We start from the raw sequence: 24,555 nt of genomic DNA, 5'->3' as shown, positions 1-24,555 counted from the left end.
GATCATTGAAACACATGTAGCTGGTGGAGGAAAAAAAAGGGACAGTGGTATTTAAAAAGACACATTTTATAAAACAATGGCTACACTCTTTCAGGGTAAACCTTGCTGTTAACATTACATACATAGCACATGTGCTTTGGTTACAAGGTCGCATTTTGCCTCCCCCCACCGCGTGGCTACCCCCTCAACCCTCCCCCCTCCCCGTGGCTAACAGCGGGGAACATTTCTGTTCAGCCACAGGCAAACAGCCCAGCAGGAATGGGCACCTCTGAGTGTCCCCTGAAGAAAAGCACCCTATTTCAACCAGGTGACCATGAATGATATCACTCTCCTGAGGATAACAGAGATAAAGAACGGATGTTGTTTGAATGCCAGCAAACATACACTGCAATGCTTTGTTCTACAATGATTCCCGAGTACGTGCTACTGGCCTGGAGTGGTAAAGTGTCCTACCATGGTGGACGGAATAAGGCTGCCCTCCCCAGAAACCTTTTGATAAGGCTTTGGGAGTACATCCAGGAGAGCTTTATGGAGATGTCCCTGGAGGATTTCCACTCCATCCCCAGACACATTAATAGACTTTTCCAGTAGCTGTACTAGCCGTGAATGCCAGGGCAAATTAATCATTAAACATGCTTGCTTTTAAACCATGTATAGTATTTTAAAAGGTACACTCACCGGAGGTCCCTTCTCTGCCTGCCGGGTCCAGGAAGCAGCCTTGGGTGGGTTCGGGGGGTACTGGCTCCAGGTCCAGGGTGAGAAGTTCCTGGCTGTTGGGAAAACCGGTTTCTCTGCTTGCTTGCTGTGAGCTATCTTCTTCATCCCCAAAACCTGCTTCTGTGTTGCCTCCATCTCCATTGAAGGAGTCAAACAACACGGCTGGGGTAGTGGTGGCTGAACCCCCTAAAATGGCATGCAGCTCATCATAGAAGCAGCATGTTTGGGGCTCTGACCCGGAGCGGCCGTTCTCCTCTCTGGTTTTCTGGTAGGTTTGCCTCAGCTTCTCAAGTTTCACGTGGCACTGCTTCGGGTCCCTGTTATGGCCTCTGTCCTTCATGCCCTGGGAGATTTTGACAAAGGTTTTGGCATTTCGAAAACTGGAACAGAGTTCTGATAGCACGGATTCCTCTCCCATACAGCGATCAGATCCCGTACCTCCCGTTCAGTCCGTGCTGGAGCTCTTTTGCGATTCTGGGACTCCATCATGGTCACCTCTGCTGATGAGCTCTGCATGGTCACTGCAGCTTGCCATGCTGGCCAAACAGGAAATGAGATTCAGAAATTCGCGGGCCTTTTCCTGTCTACCTGGCCAGTGCATCTGAGTTGAGAGTGCTGTCCAGAGCGGTCACAATGGAGGACTCTGGGATAGCTCCTGGAGGCCAATACCATCGAATTTTGTCCACAGTACCCCAAATTCAACCCGGCAAGGCCGATTTAAGCGCTAATCCGCTTGTCAGGGGTGGAATAAAGAAATCGATTTTAAGAGCCCTTTAAGTCGAAATAAAGGGCTTCATCATGTGGACGGGTACAGGTTTACATCGATTTAATGCTGCTAAATTCGACCTAAAGTCCTAGTGTAGACCAGGGCTTAGAGAAAGTGCTGCTCAACCTTAACTGAAGAGGAGTTAGTGCTCCTCTATAATAATCCCCCTAAAGCGCTTCAATTAATAGGGTTAGGGCAAAAATTGAGTGAAGTAATCCCAATAAATTGTTGGACTGAAACCCCAATTGATGCAAACTGATTGGACCAAATGGGGCAGGTGCAGAGGAGGTGGGGCAGTGAGAGATGGTGCAGGAACAGCAGAGCAGGGACAGGTGGTGGAGCAGCAGCGCTGTGAGAGATGGCATCACAGTTAGCAGTGGGAGCAAGGCAGGGCTTCCAGCCAGGCAGCACTTCCCCCTCGGGGCTGGAGATGGACCTGCCTGAAGGCATCCCAGGCTCTTTCAGAATTCATTAACCACTGACAACAAACCATGAGTGCGGAGCTCTGGTGGGAAAAGGTGTGGGGAGAAGTGAGGAGTCACAGGCCCATTTGTCCACTGGACGGTCACACCAACACGTGTGTTTTCCCAAGTTAATGCTATGTTCCTTTTCCCCTTAATAAAGTTTTGTTGTGTTTTGTTTTAAACACAGACATCAGTGCTTACAAGCAGGGAAGCACTGACTGTTAAGGGTGCCCAGGGGTGGGATTTTAGTTTTTCCCAGGTTTCTGGGTGGGGGAGCTCAAGCAGGATTTAGCAGTGTCACACAACTCCAGCAATGTGGCCTTTCACATCCTGAAGTTCTGGAGCCACTGCTGATCAGTGCAAGCCTGCATAATGATTACATCTCACCCTTAATGCTCATTGGCCGGGCCCCAAATCATCACTGCACGGACTGAAGCAGATCTGAGAACACATCAAGCAGGAATGCATCCACGGCCTTCGTATGCTGGCTCCCCTTTGTCAAGTCCATCTGCCTTCCCAGCCCATTCCAGTAGACCAGGATTGCAGGAGACTCAACTCGCTGCTGGTGTGCCCTCTCCTGGCTGAGTATGGCATAGCATACGCCAGTGAAACCAGACTTAAGTGACTAATAGGGAATCGGCAAAAAGTAGAGGCTGAATGAAGAGGGGACTTTTGCTAAGGACAGAACTGTGCTTGGAGAATTTGGCATGAATTTGAGGATACTTTGGTGTGGTCTCCTAAGAGAGGAAGATGCTCAAGGATGGGATCTTGTAGGGATTCCTTACATACCTAATGCTTGCTTGCTCGCTTTTAAAAAATTCCTTCGGCAGTGCATAAACCACAAATGCATTGGTGAGTTTCTTGCTACTGAAGTTCCCCAAATGTCTGGCCTCACCATGGAAATAGTGGCATGGCAGGCTCGTCTCACTAGCACCCGCTGCCAACAGCTTCTCTGGACTTGCAGTGGTCTGCCTCTTCTCATAACTCAGCCCTCCGGCCAGGTCATGTTTACTCCCTCCTCTTCTGCCATAACAGGAAGTCCAACAACAGCTACAAAAAGTCCAATCCCTCTGTCTTGAATGCCACCATCAATTCTGGGCCCAGTGGTACATGTGCCCCTTTTCTCAGGGCTTCTGGTGGTCCAGATCCCCTTCTCAGGCTTCATACCACCTTGCCAGTGGCTGGGAGGGGAACACAGGCCTGCCCCCTTCACTGGGCTCCAGTCCAGAGACCGTAGAACGGGGAGGCAAAGTTCATTCTGCCAGGTTACTTGCTGCTTTCTCCCTGGATTTCTTCCTAACTAGCCTATCTGCACGCCTCTCACAGCCTTGCTATGGTCAACAATTTCCATCCCACCATTAACCTCAGCCTGGACCAGTCCACACAAGAGATCCACTTCCTGGACACTACAGTGCTAATAAGCAACGGTCAAACTGGACAGTCTCTGCGTAAAAGAATAAATGGACACAAATCAGATGTCAAGAATTATAACATTCATAAACCAGTCGGAGAACACTTCAATCTCTCTGGGCATTTGATTTTGGATATCAAAGCGGCTATCCTTCAACAAAAAAAACTTCAAAAACAGACTCCAATGAGAGACTGCTGAATTGGAATTAATTTACAAATTGGATATAATTAACTTAGGCCTGAATAGAGATTGGGAGTGGTTGTGTCATTATACAAAGTAAATGTATTTCCCCTTGTTTATTTCTCCCCCCCCTCCGCCACTGTTCCTCAGACATTCTTGTTAACTCCTGGAAATGTGCTGGAAATGGCCCACCTTGATTATCACTGTTAGGGGGCTTATTCCTTCACCCACTTACTTCCCTGGTCCTTCTTGCATGAACAGAGCAACAATACCCGAAGTCCAAAGGTGCAAACAATTCGATGTTTATTGGGGTGAACTTCCAGCAAGCCTGATTCCAGTTTCCTTCCTTAGTATCCTCCTTCCCAGCTCTGACACCACAGAGCCTTACACCCGTGTCCCTGTTCCCATTCCTGCCCTTAGCCAAACATGATTCCAATTTCCTTTCCCCCATTCCCATTTCCCCCACACGCACACCCACCCCCACCTCCATTCCCTGATTGACTGCAGACTGTATAGTAAAACTTGAGTTCTGCTTAGCTATACCTTAACCAATCACTTTCCTGAAATTTAACTAACCAATCCTAACATATTGTAACATGATTATGTAACCAATTATATCCCACCACCTGAATTAGTTTACATCCAGCAAAATTAATTATACAGCAGACAGAAACAATCCCAGAACCAGACAGAGATTATACAGACAAACAATAGCAAAGTGGGAACTATAATGACAAAACAATACAGAAGTGAGGATTTCACATCCCAGCTATTGATAAGTGAGTTCTTGCCAGACAGGATGCTATCAAACTAAGTTTCCTTTTACATTTTCTAGGCACTTCCCTTTCTCTGGAGGTGATAGGCGCTATCAGGACAGGATTGTATCCTAACAGCCCAATAGCACCTTCTTTCAATGTGACTAGTTTGGAATGTGAGGAGGTGACCGGTCGCTTCCCAGCTTATGGCTGCCTCTGCTGCTTAGCCAAAGGCCTTAGCCTAAGCACAGGGTCTCAGACTGTCACAGTAAGAGAAGGACCTTACACTGGCAGACAGTGATTTTGATTCTCTCTTTTATATCTCTAACTAGCCAAGTGATAAGAATACACCTAAATTCTTCGAGTACAGGCCTTTACCGACAGGCCTGAATATCTATATCCTAACAATCACTTCAAAAGGTTCTCTGTCTCTCCCCCCACCCCACTCCCCTGCTGGTAATAACTCATCTTAAGTGATCACTCTCCTTACAGTATGCATGATAAACACCCATTTTTTCATGTCGTGTGTATATAAATTTGCTCACTGTTATTTTCCACTGAATGCATCCGGTGAAGTGAGCTGTAGCTCACGAAAGCTTATACTCAAATAAATTGGTTAGTCTCTAAGGTGCCACAAGTACTTCTTTTCTTTTTGCGAATACAGACTAACACGGCTGCTACTCTGAAACAAGTATAAATGTAAACCTACTTCTGCCATCGTCAGACTTGGCCTTTCACCCCACCCTGTGCCACCAAATCCTGTGCTTTTATCAAGGCTTGCTCCATCCCAGTGGCTACTCCATGTCTCTCCTGGCCTCTTCCCAGACTCTGCTTCTCAGGAGAGGATTCCATGGCCAACTCTCTTCCTGGGCTTCCTCCCTGACTCTCTCAGTCTCACTCCTCTATTCCTACAGAGTGACAGCAGAGATTCTCTCTGAATCCCTGTTTATTTTTACTCTTTTCCCAAATTTAATATCAAATATTGCCCAAAGAATTTGAAACTTTTAACTAGCTCTATTTGTTCTCCGTCCAGATACAGTTTACAAAAAGGAAAGTTACAGAGGCATGTAAAGATCAGTCCTTTGGTTTTAGCAATGGAAAACATGAAACGCCATGCGTTTCCCCAGGCAGCGTGTCAAGGTTCCTTCCCCACTCTGAACTCTAGGGTACAGATGTGGGGACCTGCATGAAAACCTTGTAAGCTTACTTTTACCAGCTTAGGTTAAAACTTCCCCAAGGTACAAAACTATTTTACCCTTTGCCCTTGGACTTCCACTGCCACCACCAAATGTTTATCTGGGTTTATTTTTATTAGGAAAGCATAGTTTGGAAACGTCTTTCCCCCCAAAATCCTCCCAACCCTTGCGCCCCACTTCCTGGGGAAGGTTTGGTAAAAATCCTCACCAATTTGCATAGGTGACCACAGATCCAAACCCTTGGATCTCAGAACAATGAAAAAAGCATTCAGTTCTTGAAAAGAAGAATTTTAATAGAAGAAACGGTAAAAAAGAATCACGTCTGTAAAATCAGGATGGTAGATACCTAACAGGGTAATTAGATTCAAAACATAGAGAATCCCTCTAGGCAAAACCTTAAGTTACAAAAAGACACACAGACAGGAATATCCATTCTATTGAGCACAGCTTATTTTCTCAGCCATTTAAAGAGATCATAATCTAACGCATATCTAGCTAGATTATTTACTAAATTCTAAGACTCCATTCCTGTTCTGTCCCCAGCAAAAGCATCACACAGACAGACACAGGCCCCTTTGATGTTCTCCCTCCTCCCAGCTTTTGAAAGTATCTTGTCTCCTCATTGGTCATTTTGGTCAGGTGCCAGCAAGGTTATCCTAGTTTCTTAACTCTTTACAGGTGAAAGGATTTTTCCTCTGGCCAGGAGGGATTTTAAAGGTGTTTACCCTTCCCTTTATATTTATGACACATGCCCATCTCTGCTCCACCACCATACCCAACTCACAGTGGTTGTCCTTCATCAGTAAGGTCCCTGGCTACAGAAGTGCATTGCTGTGAGAGTTCACCTCCCACCCAGGAAAGAAGGGACCTTGTTTGCTCCACCATCTGAGTACTTGCTTTGGCTGGCCAACCCACCAGCCACTGTTCCTCACTGCCTGGCCACCCTACCACATCAGAGAGTATAAAATAACTGCAACAGTAATCTATTGAATGGCACAATGAGTTAGTTCTCTAGTGCTGTTGATACCAGTCAGCTCTGTGTTCTTGGGGAACCAGGGCACAGTATCCTGGTAGCCTGTCTGACTCATGAAGGATACCCCCCTCAGCCTCTGCTTGAACCAAAACCTATCAGAGAAAAGACTTGCAGAGAGCAGTGAAGGGCGGTGACCCCTAGACCCCTCCTGACAGGGGTGACAGGGTTAAGGCAACTCCCTTAGCCTCATCTGCATCAAAGATGGGACAGGGAGGCATCTCTTAGAGGAGAGGAAAGTGATCAGGAACAGTCAGCATGGATTCACCAAGGGCAAGTCATACCTGACTAACCTAATTGCCTTCTATGATGAGATAACTGGCTCTGTGGATGAGGGGAAAGTAGTGGATGTGTTATTCCTTGACTTTAGCAAAGCTTTTGATACGGTCTCCCACAGTATTCTTGCCAGCAAGTTAAAGAAGTGTGGGCTGGATGAATGGACTATAAGGTGGATAGAAAGCTGGCTAGATCGTCAGGCTCAATGAGTAGTGATCAATGTCTCCATGTCTAGTTCGCAGCCGGTATCAAGCGGAGTGCCCCAAGGGTTGGTCCTGGGGCCAGTTTTGTTCAATATCTTCATAAATGATCTGGAGGATGGTGTGGATTGCACCCTCAGCAAGTTTGCAGATGACACTAAACTGGGAGGAGAGGTAGATACACTGGAGGGTAGGGATAGGATACAGAGGGACTTAGACAAATTAGAGGGTTGGGCCAAAAGAAATCTGATGAGGTTCAACAAGGACAAGTGCAGAGTCCTGCACTTAGGACGGAAGAACCCCATGCACCGCTACAGACTAGGGACCGAATGGCTAGGCAGCAGTTCTGTAGAAAAGGACCTAGGGGTTACAGTGGACGAGAAGCTGGATATGAGTCAAATGTGTGCCTTTGTTGCGAAGAAGGAGAACTGGATTTTGGGCTGAATAAGTAGGGGCATTGCCAGCAGATCGAGGGATGTGATCGTTCCCCTCTATTCAACATTGGTGAGGCTTCATCTGGAGTACTGTGTCCAGTTTTGGGCCCCACACTACAAGAAGGATGTGGAAAAGTTGGAAAACGTCCAGTGGAGGGCAACAAAAATGGTTAGGGGGCTGGAGCACATGACTTATGAGGAGAGGCTGCATCTGATGAAGTGGGTATTCATCCACGAAAGCTTATGCTCCAATATGTTCATTAGTCTCTAGGGTGCCACAGGAAGATGCAACGCGTCCGGGCCCATAGACTTGTGCACGTCCAGCTTTTCTAAATAGTCCCTAACCACCTCTTTCTCCACAGAGGGCTGGCCACCTACTCCCCATGCTGTGATGCTCAGCGCAGCAGTCTGGGAGCTGACCTTGTTCGTGAAGACAGAGGCAAAAAAAGCATTGAGTACATTAGCTTTTTCCACATCCTCTGTCACTAGGTTGCCTCTCTCATTCAGGAAGGGGCCCACACTTTCCTTGGCTTTCTTCTTGTTGCCAACATACCTGAAGAAACCCTTCTTGTTACTCTTAACATCTCTTGCTAGCTGCAGCTCCAGGTGTGATTTGGCCTTCCTGATTTGATTCCTACATGCCCGAGCAATATTATTATACTCTTCCCTGGTCAGTTGTCCAATCTTCCACTTCTTGTAAGCTTCTTTTTTATGTTTAAGATCCGCAAGGATTTCACCGTTAAGCCAAGCTGGTTGCCTGCCATATTTACTATTCTTTCGACACATCGGGATGGTTTGTCCCTGTCACCTCAATAGAGATTTCTTGAAATACAGCCAGCTCTCCTGGACTCCTTTCCCCTTCATGTTATTCCCCCAGGGGATCCTACCCATCAGTTCCCAGAGGGAGTCGAAGTCTGCTTTCCTGAAGTCCAGGGTCCGTATTCTGCTGCTCTCCTTTCTTCCCTGTGTCAGGACCCTGAACTCAACCAACTCATGGTCACTGCCTCCCAGATTCCCATCCACTTTTGCTTCCCCCACTAATTCTTCCCGGTTTGTGAGCAGCAGGTCAAGAAAAGTTCCCCCCCAGTTGGCTCGTCTAGCACTTGTACCAGGAAATTGTCCCCTACATTATCCAAAAACTTCCTGGATTGTCTATGCACCGCTGTAGTGCTCTCCCAGCAGATATCAGGAAGATTAAAGTCTGCCATGAGAACCAGGGCCTGCGATCTAGTAGCTTCTGCGAGTTGCCGGAAGAAAGCCTCATCCACCTCATCCCCGTGGTCCGGTGGTCTATAGCAGACTCCCACCACTACATCACTCTTGTTGCTCACACTTCTAAACTTAATCCAGAGACACTCAGGTTTTTCTGCAGTTTCATACCGGAGCTCTGAGCAGTCATACTGCTCCCTTACATACAGTGCTACTCCCCCACCTTTTCTGCCCTGCCTGTCCTTCCTGAACAGTTTATAACCATCCATGACAGTACTCCAGTCATGCGAGTTATCCCACCAAGTCTCTGTTATTCCAATCACGTCATAATTCCTTGACATCACCAGGACCTCCAGTTCTCCCTGCTTGTTTCCAAGGCTTTGTGCATTTGTATATAGGCACTTGAGGTAACTTGCTGATCGCCCCTCTTTCTCAGTATGAGGCAGGAGCCCTCCCCTCTCATGCACTCCTGCCTGTGCTTCCTCCCGGTATCCCACTTCCCCACTTACCTCAGGGCTTTGGTCTCCTTCCCCCGGTTAACCTAGTTTAAAGCCCTCCTCACTAGGTTAGCCAGCCTGCTCGCAAAGATGCTCTTCCCTCTCTTCGTTAGGTAGAGCCAAGGAAACATCTGTACACACTCACGCTCCACACCCTTCATGCCCTCACCCTAGTGTCCTGCCCCGACACAAAGTGGCGAGACCTTCTGCCACCTTTGGAGGGTGAGTAGCCCCAGTGGGCCAGCCTATATTCCACCTTGGTTCTGAGGCCCGTCGGGGATATCAGTTGGCGGCTCCTCCACGGAGCTGTGAGCACGGGCACGTATTTGGCGTGGTTCACCCCCATCCCAAATACTTGTCCCTTTTGCGGTGTGAGGGAAACCCTGGCGCACGTATATTTGGAGTGCACCAGGCTGCAGCCCCTTTTCCGGCTCCTCACAAATCTTCTATTACATTTTTGGTTGCATTTTTTCCCCTCACCTTTTATTTATGCACTCCCCATTCGTGGCCTCACAAAGCCGTGGGATCTCCTAATTAACCTCCTCCTGGCCCTGGCTAAAAAGGCCATCTATAAAACCAGAGAGAGGAGGTTGGCCGATGGAGGTTCCTGTGACTGTGGGGCCGTTTTCTGATCCTCGGTCCGTTCACGTATCCAGGCGGAGTTCCTCTGCGCTGCGTCCACCGACTCCCTTGATGCTTTTGAGGAGCGGTGGGCACTGTCCGAGGTTCTCTGCTTGGTGTCCCCGTCTGGTTCCCTTTGTTTGACCCTTTGACTGGGGGAGAGAGTAAGGGACCACAGCCCCAGCCATTGCTGCTGCGGACACCACCGCCTTAGAGAGGTCCTTTCACACGTGGGTGCACGTGCCTCCCCCCCAGATTGTCCACCCCACAGCCTGCCCCTCTTGTTGGGTGCTTTCAAGGGAGGAATTGTTGGTGACACTGGGCGTGGCGCCAGGTAACTCGAGGGCGTGGCAGACCTTGAGAGTCGATGAAGCCCCCTCGCTCTGGGCCATCAGGTAACTCGGAATGGTGGAAGACCATGAGAGTCGAGGAAGCCCCCCTGCCCTGGGCCCAGGCAAGCTTGAACACTTCCCTCCCCTGAAGCTAATGCGAAAACAATTGTGACTGGTTGCTGTGTTACACATTGCATATGCTGTTGTTTTTGTTTTGTAAGTGTGTTATGCAAATAAACACACCTTTTTGCTTCAAAAAAAAATTACTCTCCTGTAGCCGTCCGGCCCGACCCTGTCGCATATCTTATTAGCTATCCCTTTCCAAATTGTTACTAACATTCAGTTAGCTTTTTTGACCGCTGCTGCACATTGAGCAGATGTTTTTAGAGAGCTATCCATGATGACTCCAAGATCTCTTTCTTGAGTGGTAACCGCTAATTTAGATCCCACCATTTTGTATCTGGTTGGGATTATTATGTTTTCCAATGTGCATTACTTTGCGTTTATCAATAGTGAGTTTCATCTCCATTTTGTTGCCCAGTCACCCAGTTTTGTGAGATCCCTTCTTTGCAGTCTGCTTTGGACTTAACTTTCTTGAGTAATTTTGTACCATCAGCAAACTTTGCCACCTCACTGTTTACCCCTTTTTCCAGATCATTTATGAATATATTGAACAGCCCTGGTCCCAGTACAGATCCCTGGAGGACCCCTCTGTTCAACTCTCTCTATTATGAAAACTGACCATTTATTCCTTCCCTTTGTTTCCTGATTTTTAACCAGTTACTGATCCATGAGAGGACTTTCCTCCTTATCCCATGACTGTTTACTTTGCTTAAGAGCCTTTGGCGTGGCACCTTGTCAAAGTCCTTCTGAAAGTCCAAGTACACTATATTGACTGGATCACCCTTGTTCATGTGCTTGTTGACTCCCTCAGAGAATTCTAATAGATTGGAGAGGCATGATTTCCCTTTCAAAATCTATGTTGACTCTTCCAGCAAGTTGTGTTTATCTATGTGTCTCATAATTCCGTGCTTTATTAGAGTTTCAACCATTGCCTAGTACTGAAACTGGATTTCCTAGCCTGTAGTTATGAGGATCACCTCTAGAGCCTTTTTTTTAATGGTGTTATGTTAGCTATCTTGCAGTCATCTGGTACAGAGTCTGATTTAAGCCATAGGTCACATATTACAGTTAGTAATTTTACAATTTCATATCTGAGTTCATTCAGAACTCTTGGGTGAACACCCTCTGGTCCTGGTGACTTATTACTGTTTAATTTATCAATTTGTTCCTAAACCTCCTCTATTGACCCTCAATCTGGGACAGTTCCTCAGATTTGTCACCTGCAAAGAATGGCTCAGGTGTAGGAATCTCCTTCACATCCTCTGCAGTGAAGACTGATGCAGAGAATTCATGTAGTTTCTCCGCAATGGCCTTGTCTTCCTCGAGTGCACCTTGATCATCCAGTGGCCCCATGGATTGTTTGGCAGGCTTCCTGATTCTGATATATTAAAAAATGTTTTCCTGTTAGTTTTTGTGTCTTTTGCTAGTTGCTCTTCAAATTCTTTTTTTCCCTGTATAATTATACTTTCATACTTGATTTGTCAGAGTTTATGCTGCTTTCTATTTTCCTAGTAGGATTTGACTTCTGATTTTTAAAGGATGCCTTTTTTCCTCTAACTCCCACTTTTACTCTGTAGTTTAACCATGGTGGCATTTTTCTCCTTCTACTATTGTATTTATTTGGGGTATACATTTAATCTGAGCCTCTATTATGGTGCTTTTTAAAAGTTTCCATGCAGCTGGGAGCATTTCACTTCTGTGACTGTACCTTTTAATTTCCCTTCAACTAGTTTCCTCATTTTTCTGTAGTTGCCCCTTTTGAAGTTAAATGCTACCATGGTGGGCTTCTTGGTATTCCCTCTCCTACCTCAAAAGGATGGTAAACAATATTATGGTTGTTAGTATGAGTGGTTCAGCTATCTTCGTGTCTTGGACCAAATCCTGTGTGCCACTTCAGACTAAATCAAGAATTGCCTCTCCTCTTGTGGGTTCCAGGACTAACTGCTCCAAGAAGCCGTCATTAATGGTGTCTAGAAATTTTATCTCTGTATCCCGTCCTGAGATAACATCTATCCAGTCAACATGGGGATAGCTGAAATTCCCCATTATTACTGGATTTTCTGTTTTTATTGCCTCTCTAATCTCACTGTGCATTTAACAAGCACCATGACCCACCTGATCAGGTGGTTGGTAGTATATTCCTATTGCTATAGTCTGAAATTCAAGCATGGAATTTCTATTCGTAAAGATGCTATGGTACAGTTTGATTCATTTAAGATTTTTACTATATTTGACTCTGCTTTCATTGACATATGGTGCCACACCCTCTTCAGCAAGACATACTCTGTCATTGCTATATATTTTGTACCCTGGTATTACCAACTCCCATTGATTGCCATCATTCCACCAAGTTTCTGTGATTCCTATTATATCAATATCCTCATTTAATAAAGGCACTCAGATTTACCCATATGACTACTTAGACTTCTAGCATTTGTACACAAGCACTTATAACATTTGTCAATATTTACTTGTCTGTCTTCATGTGATGTACTTAAATGGGACTCTTCATTTGACTGTTTCTTTTAAGCTCCCACCTGTACTTTATCAACGTCTATCCTGTCCTCTTTACTTGGATATAACAAATCCCCACGAATAGATCCTCCCCTAAGGGATGTCTCTGTCTGGACCATGTGCTCCTCTGAACCTGTTGGCTTTCCTCCAGCCCTTAGTGAAAAACTCCATTATGACGTTTTTAATTTTAAATCAGCAATTTGGTTGTGTTTTGTTTTAGGTGGAGCCCATCCTTCCTGTATAGGTGCCTCTGTTCCCAAAAGGTTGCCAAAGTTCCTAATAAATCTAAACCTTTCCTCCCTACACCATCGTCTCATTCAGGCATTGAGATCCTGCAGTTCTTCCTGTCTCACTGGCCCTGTGTGTGGAACTGGAAGCATTTCAGAGGATGTTACCATGCAGGTCCTGGACTTTAATCTCTCACCGATCAGCATAAATTTGACCTCCAGGATCTCTCTCCTACCTTTCTCTATGTCATTGGTAACTACATATACCATGACCACTGTCTCCTCCCCAGCACTGCACATAAGTCTGTATAGATGTCTCAAGTAAGCCACAAATTTCCTACCCGACAAGCAATTTACGATGCGATTCTCTGGGTCATCACAAACCCAACAACCTGTATTTCTAGTGATTGAATCCCCCATTACTATTAATGTCTCTTTCTAATAACTGCTGTCCCCACTCCTGGAGGGCTATCCTCAGTGTGAGAGGATACCATGACTTCATCTGGAAGGAGGGTCCCAACTGCAGAATCATTTCCCCCTGCTCCAGGAGAGCATTGCTCTCTGGAGGGGAAAATGTCTGTAAGAGGGAGTCTGAACTCAGTTGGACTGACTCGTCAGAGCTCATGGTGAGAAACAGTCCGTGCAGTCCGAAGGACCAATCAGTCAACACAAAACTGCAGTTTTTGGTGAACAAACCATTTGTCTAAAAAGTTTCTCCTAGCTCAAGTCAAAATGTTTTGTTTTAGAGTAGCAGCCGTGTACTCCTTTTCTTTTTATGTTTTGTTTTGAAAGTGTCAAAATATGTTGTTTCGATAATGTCATTTGGGTGTTTCCAAAGTGATTGTTTTTAGATTTTCTGTTTCACTAAATATTTTGAAATTTCCATTTTTTGTTGCAGGTCAGAAAACAAATTTTGAAATGTCAAAATTTCCTGCAGGATGGAAAATCCATTTTTTGACTAGCTCTAGTTCCGATCCTGAAATATGTCATGACTAGACGTGGAGAGAGAGAGGGAACCATATAATATCACTACCAGTAATGCCTTCAGTTAAATCATGAGTAACATCTGGAATGTAAGGCTTAGGCTCCTGCTGTCAGGCCCTCCCTCATGTATGGTGCTGGTCAGAAGTTTTCCAGTGGAATATTTTTCCATCAGAAAATACTGATTCACTGAAATTGAAATGTTCTGTGGGAACATATAGATTTTGATGTAATTCAAGTGGGAAACTACCAGTGCTACCAGCTGGCCATCAGGTGGGCTGCCAAGGACCCACGAACATGGAAACCCTGGTTCCCAAGCTCCTTGGGTCCTTAGCAGATTGACTGATGGAGTAGCCCAAAGCCAGTGCTCACAGAGCTCTGAGGATACCAGGTCACCTGCATCTCACCTGGAGGGGGAACCCGGTATCCTGGGGATTATGTTTTGTTTTGGGAACATTTTGATGTGTCCAAAATGAAATATCGTGGAATTCAAGTTCCATGAAAAATGTTGAGTTTCTGGCTTTTCGAAGATATGGGATGAAAAAAATTCCAAAAACTTGAAATTTTTCATGAATGCATCTGATGCAGTGAGCTGTAGCTCACGAAAGCTTATGCTCAAATAAATTTGTTAGTCTCTAAGGTGCCACAAGTCCTCCTGTTCTTTTTTCATATTCCTAGTTTCAGATACAAGAATGATACATTAATACAAACAGGATGAATATATTCAGTAGGTTATAACCTTTGTAATGATACCTTACAAGAGACCTTTTGCATAAAGCATATTCCAGTTACATCATATTCACACTTATAAACATATTTCCATAAAACATATGGAGTGCAACGTCACAACAGTAATTATATTAAACAGGAGGTAAATAAAACATAACAGAGTAAAACACTGATCTCAGGGTCACTGGTGCCCGCACTGTTAATACCTGTGCATTTTCCCAGTCACATGACCTGATACAGCAAACATAAAATCAGTGTCCCGTTGGTACATGTACTTTGTAGGAGCCTTGGATCACCGGAGACCACGATATTTTCTGTGCAGCAGCTAGCAATGTGGCTGGCTGGGTTCAGTACACCCCATATGATTCACACATGGGATACGGTGATAAATCCCTCCACAGATTTAATAGGTAGCAGGTAATAAAATCCCCAAATCCTGACCCCCTGGCTTGGGGACACAGGGAGGAAGGGATCTGTCAAACAATCTCCCTGACTAGCTAACTAAAGGACAGTGCACTCACAACTCCATGAAGGATCCTGAGTTTCAGAGGTGATTCTGGACTCCGCAGTCACTGCAAATGGGCTGGTGATCACCGCTGGTAGGTGTCCTCTTCATGCAGGGGTCAGGCTGCTGCTGGCCCCAGGATTTCCCCTCACCACAATGGGTGCAGGGCTCAAGGTGCAGATTACAAAAACTACACTAAAAATCCTAACTTTCGCCTCCCACCCCAGCGCTCAGACTCACTCCCAGCAGGCAGCAGTCCTGGACTAGTAGCCAGAGCAGTGGTGCCATGTGGTGACTGATCTCATCTCGGGAGCTAGGGCGCTAACTCCGCCTGCTGGGGGAAATTTTCCCAGCAAAGTTCTGTAAACTGGGAGTCAGCTTGGAAAGGGAAAGGGCCAAGCTGAGGGGTGTTGTTCCCAGGTGCCCAGATGCCAGTTCTCAGGGTGTCTCTGCATGCAGACCTGGGCCTCACCAGCCTCCCGCAAAGCCAGTCCTGCCCTTTCCATGGTTGGCTCCAGACTGTTCCAACATGGCTTCTCCCCCCTCCAGGGCTCTCCGAGGAGGGCATCTCACTCCCTATTGGTAAAGGTAGCTCTTCTTCTCGGGCTTTCCCTTATCCATCATTTGACTCTGCCCCCTCTTCCAAGCAGGCCACCTGCCATCCTCCCCGATGCCATCTCAAGGGAGCCTTCACAAGCATTTTGGTCATACTGTCTTTTCTGTGCAGCCTGGCTTTTTGTGAGGTTACTTTGAACCACTCCCATCATGTCCCTTAACTCCTCTCTGAACTTCTGTATATATTCAGTCACTGGCCCTCCTCTGCCTCAGTGCCTCGCTCTCAGCAGTCCCTGAGGAGAGCCGGGGGCCTCCCCCATTTTTCCCATACAGGAGATCAATGAGCCAAATCTTATGAATTCTTGGGGAACTTCCCTATAAGCAAATAACAGGTAGGGTAACATTATATCCCAGTCACTTGCCCTCTTGTTTGCATACATGCCCAGCATAGATTTCAGCATCCTTTTGAACCTTTCAACTAAACCATTTATCTCGGGGGGATATGAGTCATCCCTCAGCTGTTTTACATCCTCCATAATTCACTGAATAGCTGAGATATGAAATCTGATCCACAATCTGGCTGGTGGATCCTTAGGAAAATCCACTCAGCTGAAAATACTGACTAGAGTTTTTGCTACTGTGTCAGCCTCTGTGTTAGACAGAGCAACTGCCTCTGGGTAGTGGCAAAGTCCTCTACCACCAAACTATACTTCTTTCCCCTCTGGGTGGGCCAGTGCATACAGCCGACCATATCTGTTGCCACCTTAAAAATGCCCATAGGGGAGCTTTGTGGGGCCCTAAAGGTTTCTTTTGCTTCTGACAGAAGCCATAAGACTTGTAGTCCCTGTTCTGAATATCTGGCCAATAACAATTATTTTTTAACTTCTTGTATGTCCTCTCTGACACCAAGTGTCCAGCAAAAGGACAGTCACAAGCGAACAACATTATCTCTCCACGATGCATAGCAGGCACATTAGCTGCTTCTGAGGCTTCCTAGGACCCCTACTTTTCTCCAAAGGTGCTTCTCCGGACACCTTTCCTTCCTCTTCAGAAAACCTTCCTGTGTTTTCCTTAACTGAAGATGATTCCCCTTACGCTTTCTGGAGAGGGGTCTGTTCTCTGCTCTGCTGCGAAGTTGTGGCTGTTGCCAGCTCCGAAAGCTGTCTCAGGGATGGGGTGGTGGTGACTCCTCCCCACCCTTTCCTGGATGCACACTGCCTTTCTCTCCTGAGCCAGGGCTGGAAATGTCCCCTCCCAACTCAGCGGTTTCTCTTTCTTTGTAGTTGCCATCCGGGACCAAAGAGACATATTCCTTTTGACTGAGTCAACTGCTTCGGTTGCAGTCAGTAGATCACTACCAATTAACACCTCTGCTGGAATGCTACCCAGTACACCAAGTTTTAAGGTCCCTTTTAGACCTTCCCACTCCAACTTCACTTTCACTACATGCACAGTGGTTTCAGATTTTCCCAATGCCAGGAGTTTACATTTTACCCTGGGGACATGTTCAGTTTCCCTAACCATGCCCAGAGAAAACTGGGTGCCAGTGTCTCTCCATCCTTGGCTTACCTGGCCATTCACCTTGGCAACTTCATGACCTCCAATGGGTCAGGCCTTACAAAATTTTCCAGGATTGCCTCAGGCACCTCTGTGGGTCCTGTGTCCATGACAGCCTCATTAACCTGGGCTGGGTGGGGTGCAAATTTGGATTCCTCTTGCTCAGGGACATCTCTTTCCATGTGTTCAGTGGATCCTCTGAGAAACACTTCCTTGGACTGTCCTCCTCGGATAGAGTTCTGTGAATACGATTAGCAGCAGGGGCTCAGTTTTGAGATGGTGGGTGCCTGGATTCCAAACCACCTGCTCTTTTCCCAGGGAGAAAACAGCCCCCACCCTTTACACTTGGCTTTTGTCCTTGTGCGATAGGGAATACGGACCCCTCACTGGACAACAAGGGGTTAAGGAGCTGCCCTGGGCTCAGCCAGCCCCCTCCCCCACCACACCTGCAAGACATGCTCAGGTTGGAGAAGGAGGTAAAAGGGGAGCAGAACAGCTCAGTTGTGGGCAGACCAGGGGAGAGAACAGACCTTCAGCCCTCAGCCCTGAGGACAGGGCTGACTGGAGGCAGAAGCTTCCCCAATATTCTCTGCCTGAAAGCCCCTCCCTCGGAAAATGGGGCCGGAGCCTGGTACATCCTGAGAGGGAGTCTTTCCCCTTTCTCTCTTGCTAACTCAGTTTATTTGCATTAATTCTGCTTGCTTTTTGTTTGCAGATTACCCCGGAAGGAGGGAGACTTGGAAGTGACCCACTGGAGGATCAAGTCACAGGAAGAGGCAGGCCACCACTGAGACAGAGCAACCATCATCATGAGACATGCACTGCGGGGAGAGAGCTGCCACACCACACCTGGCCAGGAGGAGGCGCCAGCAGGGAGCTGACCCCTTCACACCTTCTCTTTGAGGCTTCTGCTCCCTGAACAGCCTGACCTGTACGTACAAGTCAGCTGATTCAGCAGCAGCTGGATCCTGTATCGATCCTGGACTTTTCTCCCACACAACTGTCTTCACTTCCTCAGCGCAAACCTCAAAGAACTGCTCTCGAGCAATTAAATCCACCAACTTGTCATGGGTGTTTCCTCTTTGATCATAATGCCCATTTTATGCACAAATTCCCCATGACTTAATTTATCAACCTTTTGAAGGTTCCTGAACCTGAACCATTTTAACAGAGACATTTTAGAAAATCGTATTTCATTGCCTCGTTTCCATCCACATCATTGAACATCTGTAATGCTTGTAATGCTTTACCCATCAGTTTAGAGAGAAGGACAGTGATTTTTTTGGCTCTCAGGAATGTTCTGAACACTACAGATTCTTCCAAAGGTGATAAAAAAGACTGCTCAATACAATCACTTTCCTTGTAACTAGCGTAGGCCCCCTTTACTAGTGGGGCCTCTGAATTTAATTGGAGGGTTCCAGTTGGGAAGATCCTGTGAGCTGCAGTCTAGTCTTAGAGCCTACAACTCCCATGATGGCTTGGGGAAAGAGCGAGAGACTCTCTCTGCCAGGCAGTGCAGGGAGAGCAGGCAGTGGGCTCCATTTTGGGGAGAGGAGCGAGGTTGCTTTGGTGGAGCTCTGTCCATGCCAGGAGCTGCTGCTGGGAGCCTGCGGGGGCTTTGGTCGAGGCGGTTGGTGGCTTCACTGGAGCTAAGGCAGAGACTGTTGCTGTGCCTGGAGCTGACTGAGGTGGGCCTGCAGTGAAAGAACCTTGACAACTGTGACTGTACTTTGGGAACGTGCCGGCAAGGGAAGGGGCACGGTAGAGAGATGGAGTCTGAGTCTGAGCAGAGGCAGAGTGATCTTCCCATTGACCCAGGACCCAGAGCTGCTGACATTTGTTGGGGCCGGCTCCAGTCGTCAGAGGGGTTGTACAGCTTGTTGCCTTGGCTGGACTGATCCAGAGAACCTGCACAGGGCAACACAAACAATTAGGGGTATAGACCGGCTTCCGTCTGAGGAGAGATTAATAAGACTGGGACTTTTCAGCTTGGAAAAGAGGCAACTAAGGGGGGATATGATAGAGGTCTATAAAATCATGAGTGGTGTGGAGAAAGTAAATAAGGAAGTGTTATTTACTCCTTCTCGTAAAACAAGAACAAGGAGCCACCAAATGAAATTAATAGGTAGCAGGTTTAAAACAAACACAAGAAAGTATTTTTTCATGCAACGCATTGTCAACCTCTGGAACTCCTTGCCAGAGAGTGTTGTGAAGGCCAAGACTATAACAGAGTTCAAAAGGGAGCTAGATAGGTCCATGGAAGATAGGTCCATCCATGGCTATTAGCCAGGATGGGCAGGAATGGTGTCCCTAGCCTCTGTTTGCCAGAAGCTGGGATTGGGTGACAGGGCATGAATCACTTGATGATAACCTGTCTGTTCATTCCCTCTGGGGCACCTGCCATTGGCCACTGTGAGAGGACAGGACACTGGGCTTGATGGACCTTTGATCTGACCCAGTATGTCCGTTCTTATGTTCTTATGTTTTATCTCCAGCTTCCGCTCTTCAAGCGTGCCCACGCAAGCAAGTGTCCAGGACTCTGAAATTCAGAGGAGTGTATACTGCGGGGTGGGGTAAATGGTGGCAGTGTAAATGCCAGTTAGATTAGCTTCATTTATTATTGTATGCGCGGGTGGATTTGATTTAAATCATGATTTTTTTAAATCACTAGTCAGGAAGACTCGATTTAATCATGGTTTTCTACATAAAAGTGCATTCTTGTTTGTTGTTGTAACCTTAATACATTTTCTTCACAACTCAGGGTTAGAAATGCTGCTCAAACAGTTTCACTTTTGTTTCTACTGCCTGTCCCTCCCTTCTCACATTTATCTCCAGACTTCTCCTTGTCCAGATCTATTCCGCCCCCAACAATCTTCTATTCACTGAACTTTTTGAAACTTTACCCTTTTCGAGAGAGGTAAGGGATTGACTCTGTGTACACAAATTTGCAGAGGGACAACAGAGTTGAGGTCTGTTATTTCTCACCTCTATATATTATTTATTTATTTATTTTAAACCATTTTTGCTGTTAACAAGCATGTTACCTCTGGAGACACAAATCCACAGTTTGAGAACGGCAAAACTAAGCATCTCTGATGGTATCTTCTAGTCTGAGCACTGAGTCCTATTGGGTAGATAGAAATATTAACCTAAATAATCTATACAGAAGCCTGTGGAGCCCCATAAGATTGGGTCCCTAATCCATGAACTATTGGAACTCATTTACAGAACTTTTCTTAAACATTACATGAATATATTGTCTCATACTATAGAATTAGAATTTATTATTCCTATTCCATGATGAGATATCTTTGAGCTATAATGTATCTTAATTAAAAAGTATCTTTAGATAAAATGCTCTTTGAGGAAAAAACTTATCAAGAAATCTGATTTAAATTTAAAAAAAAAATCCATTTTTTTTTTAATTTTAAAATCATTGATTTTTATCCACCCCGCTGTATGCTGTATTTGTTAATTGATTGTATTTAACTGCCCCCTGTGGATTTAAATTAATAGTGACATTTAATCTTAGTCGGTCATACCCTGTTTCTTTACATAAGTTGTTAAGTAAAGGAAGTAAAAGTGTGTTAACTCTTATCTAAGTGGATGGGCTGTATATTGATAATTGGTATTTCTGAGTTACACTCATGCCACAGATTATTATTAATTATAATTATTATTATTAGAATGGGTTTATTCCTAGAGGTTCCCAAGGCACACCATTGAGTGTGTATAGGAACCAGCCAGATGGAGGCACCGCCAATTTTAAATTCCTTTAGGAGTAAAGGGACTGCAGCAGAGGGGTGGATAGAGGATTCCCACCTACCCAACGTCACCACTAGGATACGCAGCATCTAATTTGCTGTCAGGAACATCAGGCGCCCAGTGACACAGGGGAGTGTTGCCTGCTCCCGAGTAACCCAGGGAGGCAAGTGGGGGTTACACTAGAGCACCCTTTGTCCCACCGGGGTGGCTTCTGGAAAGGACTGATTACAGGTTGAGGGTTTTGCGTGTGTGTCAACAGCTTTTTGTGTTGGTGTTCCCTCTCCCTACGCTTCCTGTCTTCCAGTTCCAGAGCTTTCTGGTGTGCTTCCATTTGCTATTGCTTTTCTGCCTCCCCCTCTTTGGCTCTCTGTTCAGCTTCCCATTTCTGGTGCTCACACTCCTTGTCGGCTTTCTCTAATTCTAGTCTGGCCAACTCTAAGTTCATGGAGGTTTCACGGTTGCCTGCTTCAGCCTTGATCATTTTTGTACTTTCTTTTCTTCCGTTTCTATCACCCAAGATAAACAAACAGAAAATGTCAAAACTGGAATCTTTTTTGTCTCTTTCCAACTTTCTCATCTGTGAATCTTGTAGAATCTAATTGACCAGTGCTTGGAGGGTGACGCTCACCAACTGTGTGTAAATTCTGCCATCACTATGGCACTGTGACGCTTTCTCAGGGTGCCCAGAACTATGAGTCATGTTGTTATCCCTCTGCCTTAGCCTTTACTTGGCCTTGTGGGTAACACTTGGTACAGCCCAGTTCCTGAATCCCCTTTAAGAGCATTCCCCTGTTGTGCCCAGCCCCGTCCCTGGACACTCCCCGAAATTACCCAGTTTGCTGGCTCCCAAGAGACATTATACACATCAACCTGTTTGATTCAACTGAGGATTCACACATGGCTTCATATTACAACACAGAGAGGTACTTGTGATAAACAAGAAGAAGTTTATTAACAAAGCTAGAGATTTAAGTGATACTGAGTAAGGATAATGGAAATAATTGGTTACAAATAGAACAAAAAGATAAGCCGCTTCTACAAGACTAGGACTTAACTTCAGCAAGTTAATCTTATGTAAAGCAGTTTCTCACCTAAAGTCACTGGCTCACATGGGCAAGATCTAACTTTCATGAATGCAAAGGGCACCGTCTTGTTTGCTTCCTCAGTGAAGGATAACCAAGGAGTTTTTCTTCCTCCTTCTTATTATCCAGTAAACCTTGGAAATGGATTCTTTTTCCAGTGTAACCACACACCCCTCCCCTCCCCGCTTGTTCTCTGGTGTGCTGACATCATGGTGCTTTCTTCATCCTCCGGCTAACCTAATCTTCCTGTTTAGCTCAGATGCAAATGTACCTCCCATTGCATTTGGCTTCACAATACTTGACTTACATCAGAGACCTAGGCAGACACGTACATCAACATTCCTTTGCTGGGGAAAGACTTGTTTGTCAACCCTGTTTATCAAACCCTGTGATTTGAACATATTTTAATACATACACACATAGAATCATAGAATCTCAGGGTTGGAAGGGACCTCAGGAGGTCATCTAGTCCAACCCCCTGCTCAAAGCAGGACCAATCCCCAATCAAATCATCCCAGCCAGGGCTTTGTCAAGCCTGACCTTAAAAACTTCTAATTAAAAACAATATAATTATTTCCTGTACATACATCATGCAGTGCCTATACCAGTATGCTATAAGCTTTCATTTGACTCTCTCATGACCTTCATTACAGATAAATACTCTGACAGCCATGTGGCGGACAGGCCACGTAGGAGTTGCTGTTATAGGACAGTGACCCTTTGGCAGTTGGGATTGAGGGACTCAGACTCACAGCCTGGGTTTGCTTGGAGAAATTAATTTAACAATCACAGATTTGTAAGTAAGCTAAAGTAATTTAATCTTAGCATTGTAACTTTTAACAGTGTGAAAAACCAAGGCTGATTCTGTAAGGTTAATTTTCCTTGTAGACACAGGGCTAGACTCTTAAAGGCATTTAGGCTTTGTTGCTCTCAGCATTGCAATGCCTAACTGGTTTAAGAGCATAAGTCTCATTTTCAAATGGGATTTAAGCATTTAGGAGCTTTGACAGCACTTAGAGGAGAGGAAAGTGATCAGGAACAGTCAGCATGGATTCACCAAGGGAAGGTCATGCCTGACTAATCTAATCGCCTTCTATGATGAGATTACTGGTTCTGTGGATGAAGGGAAAGCAGTGGATGTATTGTTTCTTGACTTTAGCAAAGCTTTTGACACGGTCTCCCACAGTATTCTTGTCAGCAAGTTAAAGAAGTATGGTCTGGATGAATGCACTATAAGGTGGGTAGAAAGTTGGCTAGATTGTCGGGCTCAACGGGTAGTGATCAATGGCTCCATGTCTAGTTGGCAGCCGGTGTCAAGTGGAGTGCCCCAGGGGTCGGTCCTGGGGCCGGTTTTGTTCAATATCTTCATAAATGATCTGGAGGATGGTGTGGATTGCACTCTCAGCAAATTTGCGGATGATACTAAACTGGGAGGGGTGATAGATACGCTGGAGGACAGGGATAGGATACAGAGGGACCTAGACAAATTGGAGGATTGGGCCAAAAGAAACCTGATGAGGTTCAATAAGGATAAGTGCAGGGTCCTGCACTTAGGACGGAAGAACCCAATGCACCGCTACAGACTAGGGACCGAATGGCTAGGCAGCAGTTCTGCGGAAAAGGACCTAGGGGTGACAGTGGACGAGAAGCTGGATATGAGTCAGCAGTGTGCCCTTGTTGCCAAGAAGGCCAATGGCATTTTGGGATGTATAAGTAGGGGCATAGCGAGCAGATCGAGGGACGTGATCGTTCCCCTCTATTCGACATTGGTGAGGCCTCATCTGGAGTACTGTGTCCAGTTTTGGGCCCCACACTACAAGAAGGATGTGGATAAATTGGAGAGAGTCCAGCGAAGGGCAACAAAAATGATTAGGGGTCTGGAACACATGACTTATGAGGAGAGGCTGAAGGAACTGTGATTGTTTAGTCTGCAGAAGAGAAGAATGAGGGGGGATTTGATAGCTGCTTTCAACTACCTGAGAGGTGGTTCCAAAGAGGATGGTTCTAGACTATTCTCAGTGGGAGCAGATGACAGAACAAGGAGTAATGGTCCCAAGTTGCAGTGGGGGAGGTTTAGGTTGGATATTAGGAAAAACTTTTTCACTAGGAGGGTGGTGAAACACTGGAATGCGTTACCTAGGGAGGTGGTAGAATCTCCTTCCTTAGAGGTTTTTAAGGTCAGGCTTGACAAAGCCTTGGCTGGGATGATTTGATTGGGGATTGGTCCTGCTTTGAGCAGGGGGTTGGACTAGATGACCTCCTGAGGTCCCTTCCAACCCTGATATTCTATGATTCTATGATATCTTAAAGAAAAGACAAAAAACAATGCTGCATATCACCATGTCACATCTTTGGTGGGTTTTAAAGTTTGTTTTTTAAAATATCAAAAGAAGCTTCGGCAATGGGGCCAGGCTAATCCTTGGTGTAAC

This window comes from Natator depressus, chromosome 2, assembly GCF_965152275.1.
Source record: "Natator depressus isolate rNatDep1 chromosome 2, rNatDep2.hap1, whole genome shotgun sequence".
Lineage (NCBI taxonomy): Eukaryota > Metazoa > Chordata > Testudines > Cheloniidae > Natator > Natator depressus.
The sequence above is the reverse complement of the archived record's forward strand: the minus strand, read 5'-3'. Positions refer to the sequence as shown.